At 38.7% G+C, this 5,757-nt stretch overlaps 1 pseudogene; it reads left to right on the forward strand.

Moving 5' to 3' along the window:
* The first annotated feature begins 225 nt into the window (after positions 1-225).
* LOC141415509 (protein transport protein Sec24B pseudogene) lies at positions 226-5,454 on the forward strand (annotated as a pseudogene).
* The last annotated feature ends 303 nt before the right edge of the window (positions 5,455-5,757 follow it).

Genomic DNA, 5,757 nt, shown 5'->3' on the forward strand with positions numbered 1-5,757 from the left:
TTAATATATTAATGCTATAATATATTTTTTGAGTTTGGCTTATTTTGTTCAAAATGATGGTCTACAATTTCATCCATTTTCCTGTCAACAGCAGTGTCATTCTTCTTTATGGATGAATAACACCTCATCATGTATATACACCACATTTTCTCTATGCATTCATTAGTTATTAGGCACCTGAGATGATTCTACAGCTTGGCTATTGTGAATAGTGCTGTGATGAACATGGGTGTGAAGGTATCTGCCTTTTCTGTTCATTTAAACTCCTTTGAATAGAGTTTATGGAGGGGTCCATAGTGTATGCAAGGGTCACAAGGTAGGTCTACTTTTAGTTGTTTGAAGGGTCTCCATGCTGACATTTATAGAAGTTGCACTAGTTTACATTCCCACTAACAATATATTAGTTCCTCTTTCCCCTTCCTCACTAGCATTTGTTGCCTTTTGTTTTCTTGTTGATTACCACTCTTAACTGTGATGAAATGTCAACATAGTTTGATTTGAATTTTCTTTATGTCTAAGAATACTGAACATTGCTCATGTGTTCATTAGACATTTGAACTTCTTCTGAGAACTGTTTAATGTATATGCCCATTCATTAACAGTATTTTTTGTTATTTAACTTTTGGAGCTCTTTGTATATGCTGGATATTAATCCTTCATTCAGTGTTCCCTTTCTATAGGTTGTCTCTTCATTCTGGTAATTATTTCCTTTGATGTGTAGATTTTTCAAATTAAAATGCTTCAAAGGAAATAACTCCACAATCAAGAGAAAAATCCATAGAAAGGGAGAAAAAATTTGCATGTTATTCCTCAGATAAAGGATTAATGTCCATAAAATACAAAAAGTTCCAAACAATTGAACACACAAAAGCCAAATAATCCAATTATACATGGACAATTAAAACATGAGGAAATGTTCAACATCCTTAGCTATAAAGGAAATGCAAATAAAAATGACATGGATATTCCATCCCTCACCAGTCAAAATGGCTTTCATCAAGGAAATAAACAATATCAAATGATGATGACTGTGGATGTGTGTATGGGGAACTATTTTACATTGGTAATGGGGATGTAATTTAGTGTGGCTACTATGGAAACAAGTACAGAGGCTCCTCAACAAACTAAAAACATGGTGTGAATTCACATATTATATATATATATGATATATTATAAGAACCTTTGTAAATACTTTAATGTACCCCCACCCAGCATGACAATAATAAACAAAGAATCTAAAAACAGAACCACAATGTGATTCTGGTGTACCACTCTTTGACATATATCTTAAGGAATGTAAGTTATCATACACTAGAAATTTACACACCCATGTTTATAGCAGCGATATTCACAATAACCAAGCTAGAAAATAAGCTTAGGTGCCTATAAATCAATAAATGGATACAGACAAATGAAATGTGATATATATGGTATATATTTTTCATTTTCATTTTTTGTACACACACATATACATTTGTATATGCATGCATACATACATACAGTAGGGTATTATCTAGTCAAAAAGAAGAATGAAATTCTGTCATTTGCAGGAAAAGGAATGGAACTGGAGATCATCCTATTAAGCAAAATAAACCCAATTCATAATCATAAATATTGTATATTGCATGTTCTTTCTCATGTGAGGATTCTGGACCTTTAATAAGAAAAAAAGAATGACATGAGAAAAACGGTGACTGCTAGGGGGACCAGAAGGAGTGGGGAGGGAGAAGAAAAGACAAAGCGTGCATTGAATCAAAATGCTTTATATGCATGTATGAAAATAAAGTATCAAACCCCATTAAATTGTTTTAAAAGGCAATAAGAAAGAATAATTGAGGGGACAAATTTTATGAAGGTGCATTGTGTGCATGCATGGAAATATCACCAAGAAGTCTTTTTGTATAATTAATACTCACAAATAAAAGTAATTTGGATGGCTGAAAATAAGTAAATTAAGTGAAAATCTGCTTCTGCATGTCTTAGAATTTTCATAATTCAAGGTTTTCCTTTTCTCAGCCCATACTGAGATAGAAAATTAGTAAAACAGCTTACAGAGAAAATTTGTAGGATTCTGAAACTTGGAGGTCTACAAATAAATTCTGCTTGCTAGAATATAATTTTTAAACAAGTTGACAATTTCTGCCATGTGCACAGATAGAGCTTCTGATTTACTTTATAATACCTTATTCCTAAAGACAAGCAAATCAAGTTCTCCAGATATTTGATAAAATACTTGAAAATACAAGCAAACAAAAATAACAGACCAGCGAGGAATATCTAAAACAACACTAGGGAGCCGCCGCCGTTGATGCTGCTGCCAGCAGTGCGTTCAGGTCGGCCCCCTCCGGGTCCCCTCACCAGGCAGCCAGTGCCAGGATCCCATCCAAATTTGGAGAGCCACCGCATCCGGAGCCGCAGTTCCAGCGGGCCCAGGCCTGGCACCGCCCCAGAAGAACGGTCCAGCACAGAATCAAATGCGGGTGCTATCTGGGTATAGATTACATCATCAAAACTATCTTCTTCCCTCAGGACATTACTCTCAAGGACCTGGGAAAATGACCTCATTGCCATTGGATAACCAGTGTGACGATTACGACTCTGGCCTCTATACAGTACCAACACAAAATGTGGTGACTCCTAGCATAGCAAACCAACCAGGAGCACAGCAGATGTATGGCAGGGTTCCTCCTGCCCCGCACATTGTGGGATCCACTGCAGGATCTTTCCAAGGTGCTGCATCATCAACATCCCTTTTGCATACCAGTGCATCCCATCCCTACTCCTCTTTTGTGAATCACTACACTAGTCCAATGTACTCTGCCAAGTCTTCTGTTGCTTCTCAGGGATTTCCCTCTACTTGTCATTATGCTATGTCCACTGTTCCTTATTCTGTGTATCCTAGTGTTTCATATCCTTCTCTGCCTGCTGGTGATCCATATGGGCAAATGTTTACCTCACAGAATGCTCCAACTGTCAGGCCAGTTAAAGATAATTCATTGTCTGGCCAAAATCCAGCTATCAGCCATCCATCACTGCTTCCACCTCCACCTTCACAGCAGCACGATCAGCAGCAAAGTCTTTCAGGATATAATACTCCATCATGGGCAGCTCCAGGCCTTCCATCAAGCAAAGACAATTTCATTAGAAACCACATGGGATCCCTGCCTATAACCCACAACAACCTAACAAATGCTGATTCTCTGTCCTGTCTGGTTATGCCTCCCAAGTCCAGCTCAGTAGCATCTACTGCTTTGTCAGGAGCCTCCTCAACAAAAATGCCTCCTGTTGCAAAGCACCCAGTTGAGCCCATGTCCTCAGTTACACAGCCATCAAAGCTATTACAGCAAAAAGGAATGATGTATGGTGAATATGTTAATTATCAAGCTAGCTCTGCACTAACTCCCTTGTCATCAGCATGCAATGATGAGGAAGAGGAAGAGGAGGATGAGGAAGCAGGTGTTGACTGTTCTTCTACCACAAGCAGTGCTTCACCTTTGCCCAACAGTTATGATGCCCTGGAAGGAGGCAGCTTCGCAGATATGCATTCTTCATCAGCAAGCAGTCCTGCTCCTGATCCTGCCTCTGAACCTGACCCTGCTCCAGCTCCTGCCACTATTCCTCAGCCATCAAAAATGGCTAAGCCTTTTGGTTATGAGTATCCCACTCTTCAGCCTGGTTATCAGAATGCAGCACCACCACTCAATTCTGGAGCACATCCCAGTATCCTGGCGTATTGTGGATTCCAGCAGTATCCTCAACAGTACCCTGGTGTGAACCAGCTATCTTCCAGTCTAGGAGGATTGAGTCTTCAAAGTTCTCCCCAACTGGAAAGCCTGAGACCTGTCAACCTCACTCAGGAGAGAGAAGATCCAAATCAAAGATCAAGTACAAAGGTAGTACAACACCTTGGACCTGCAACTGATTTTTATAAGAAACTTGCTTTAGATTGCTCAGGACAGCAAACTACAGTGGATTTATTCCTTTTATGCTCACAGTATTCTCATCTTGCTTCTCTAGCTTGTATGTCCATGTATTCTGCAGGGTGCATCTGTTATTATCCATCATTCCACTGTACTCACAATTCTTCACAAGCAGAAAAGCTACAAAAAGACCTAAAATGATATCTGACAAGAAATATTGGATTTGAAGCAGTTAGGAGAATAAGATGTACTAAAGGTCATTCAGTGCACACTTTTCATGGAAACTTCTTTGTCCATTCCATGATTTGTTGTCTCTTGCCAACATCAATCCTGATGCTGGAATTACAGTGCAATTGTCAGTTGAAGAAAGTTTGACAGATACATCCTTAGTGTGCTTTCAAACAGCCCTGTTATATACATCAAGCAAAGGTGAGCAGAAAAATTAGAGTGCATACACTTTGTTTGCCCATGGTTAGCTCACTGGCAGATGTACATGCAGGAGTGAGTATGCAAGCTGCCATCTGCCTTCTGGCAAACATGGCGGTGGATCGATCAGTCTCCTCAAGTCTATCAGATGTGAGAGATGCCTTGGTGAATGCTGTGGTGGACTTGGTATCTGAGTATGGCTCCACTGTCTCAAACTTACAGCACTCCGTTTTGATAGCACCCAGCTCACTCAAGTTGTTCCCTCTCTATGTTTTGGCCCTTCTCAAACAGAAAGCATTTAGAATGGGTACAAGCACATGCTGAATGATTGTGTATTTGCCATGTGTCAGATAAAGTCTCAGCCACTTGTTCATCTAATGAAAATGATTCATCCCAACTTATACAGAATAGACAGATTCACAGATGAGGGTGCAATACATGTTAATGACAAGGTGGTACCTCAGCCACCCCTTCAAAAATTGTCAGCAGAGAAGCTGATAAGAGAAGGTGCTTTCCTTATGGACCTTGGCTCTGTTTTTTTACATTTGAATTGGAAAAGTCTGTGACAACAACTTCATAGAGGATGTACTTGGCTATCCTAATTTTGCATCAATACCACAGAAAATGGCACATCTTCCAGAGGTAGACACACTTTCATCAGAAAGAGCAAGATCCTTTATAACATGGCTTAGAGACAGCAGACCCTTAAGCCCAGTTCTTCACGTGGTAAAAGATGAGAGTCCTGCCAAAGCAGAAATTTTTCAGCATTTAATAGAAGACTGGACAGAAGCTGCATTCTCTTACTATGAATTTTTGCTTCATGTTCAGCAGCAAATTTGTAAATGAAGTAGACTAAAATTTAATAAGAAGAAAAAGATGCATAACCTAGGTAAAGCATATTTCAGAGAAGCACATAGGATATTTGATGTGGAGGCATTTGCTGTTATAAGACACAATGCACAGCACTCTAAAGTTTTGGGAGAAGGTAGAGGGAAAGAAAGAAAGTGACAGATTTTCTTCAGCCTTCTTTAATGGCAATGATGATTCTGTTTCACCAAGTGTATTTGAGTTGGTTTCTACATATTTCCAGTAGTGGAGCAATACAGTGTTCTCTTCATTGCAGGCCAGCAAATTTATGTAGCTGTGTGGAATGACATGTCATAATGTAAAATTAGATAATTTTTTTTCTTAATATAAAATTTCTGGACTTAAACTCTGACAAGAGATGCCAAAAGGCAGTGGTACTGTGCTATTTGTTTATGTGAATTACTTTTTAGCAAGGAATGATTCATATTCATTCAATGAATTCATTTTCCCTGTAAAGAAAATACTGTTTCAGTACATGAACTATAGAGAATATATATATAATGTACATAAGTGTTACATTTGTAAAGAAAATGTAAAAATGTAA

Source organism: Castor canadensis, chromosome 13, assembly GCF_047511655.1.
Source record: "Castor canadensis chromosome 13, mCasCan1.hap1v2, whole genome shotgun sequence".
Classification (NCBI taxonomy): Eukaryota; Metazoa; Chordata; class Mammalia; order Rodentia; family Castoridae; genus Castor; species Castor canadensis.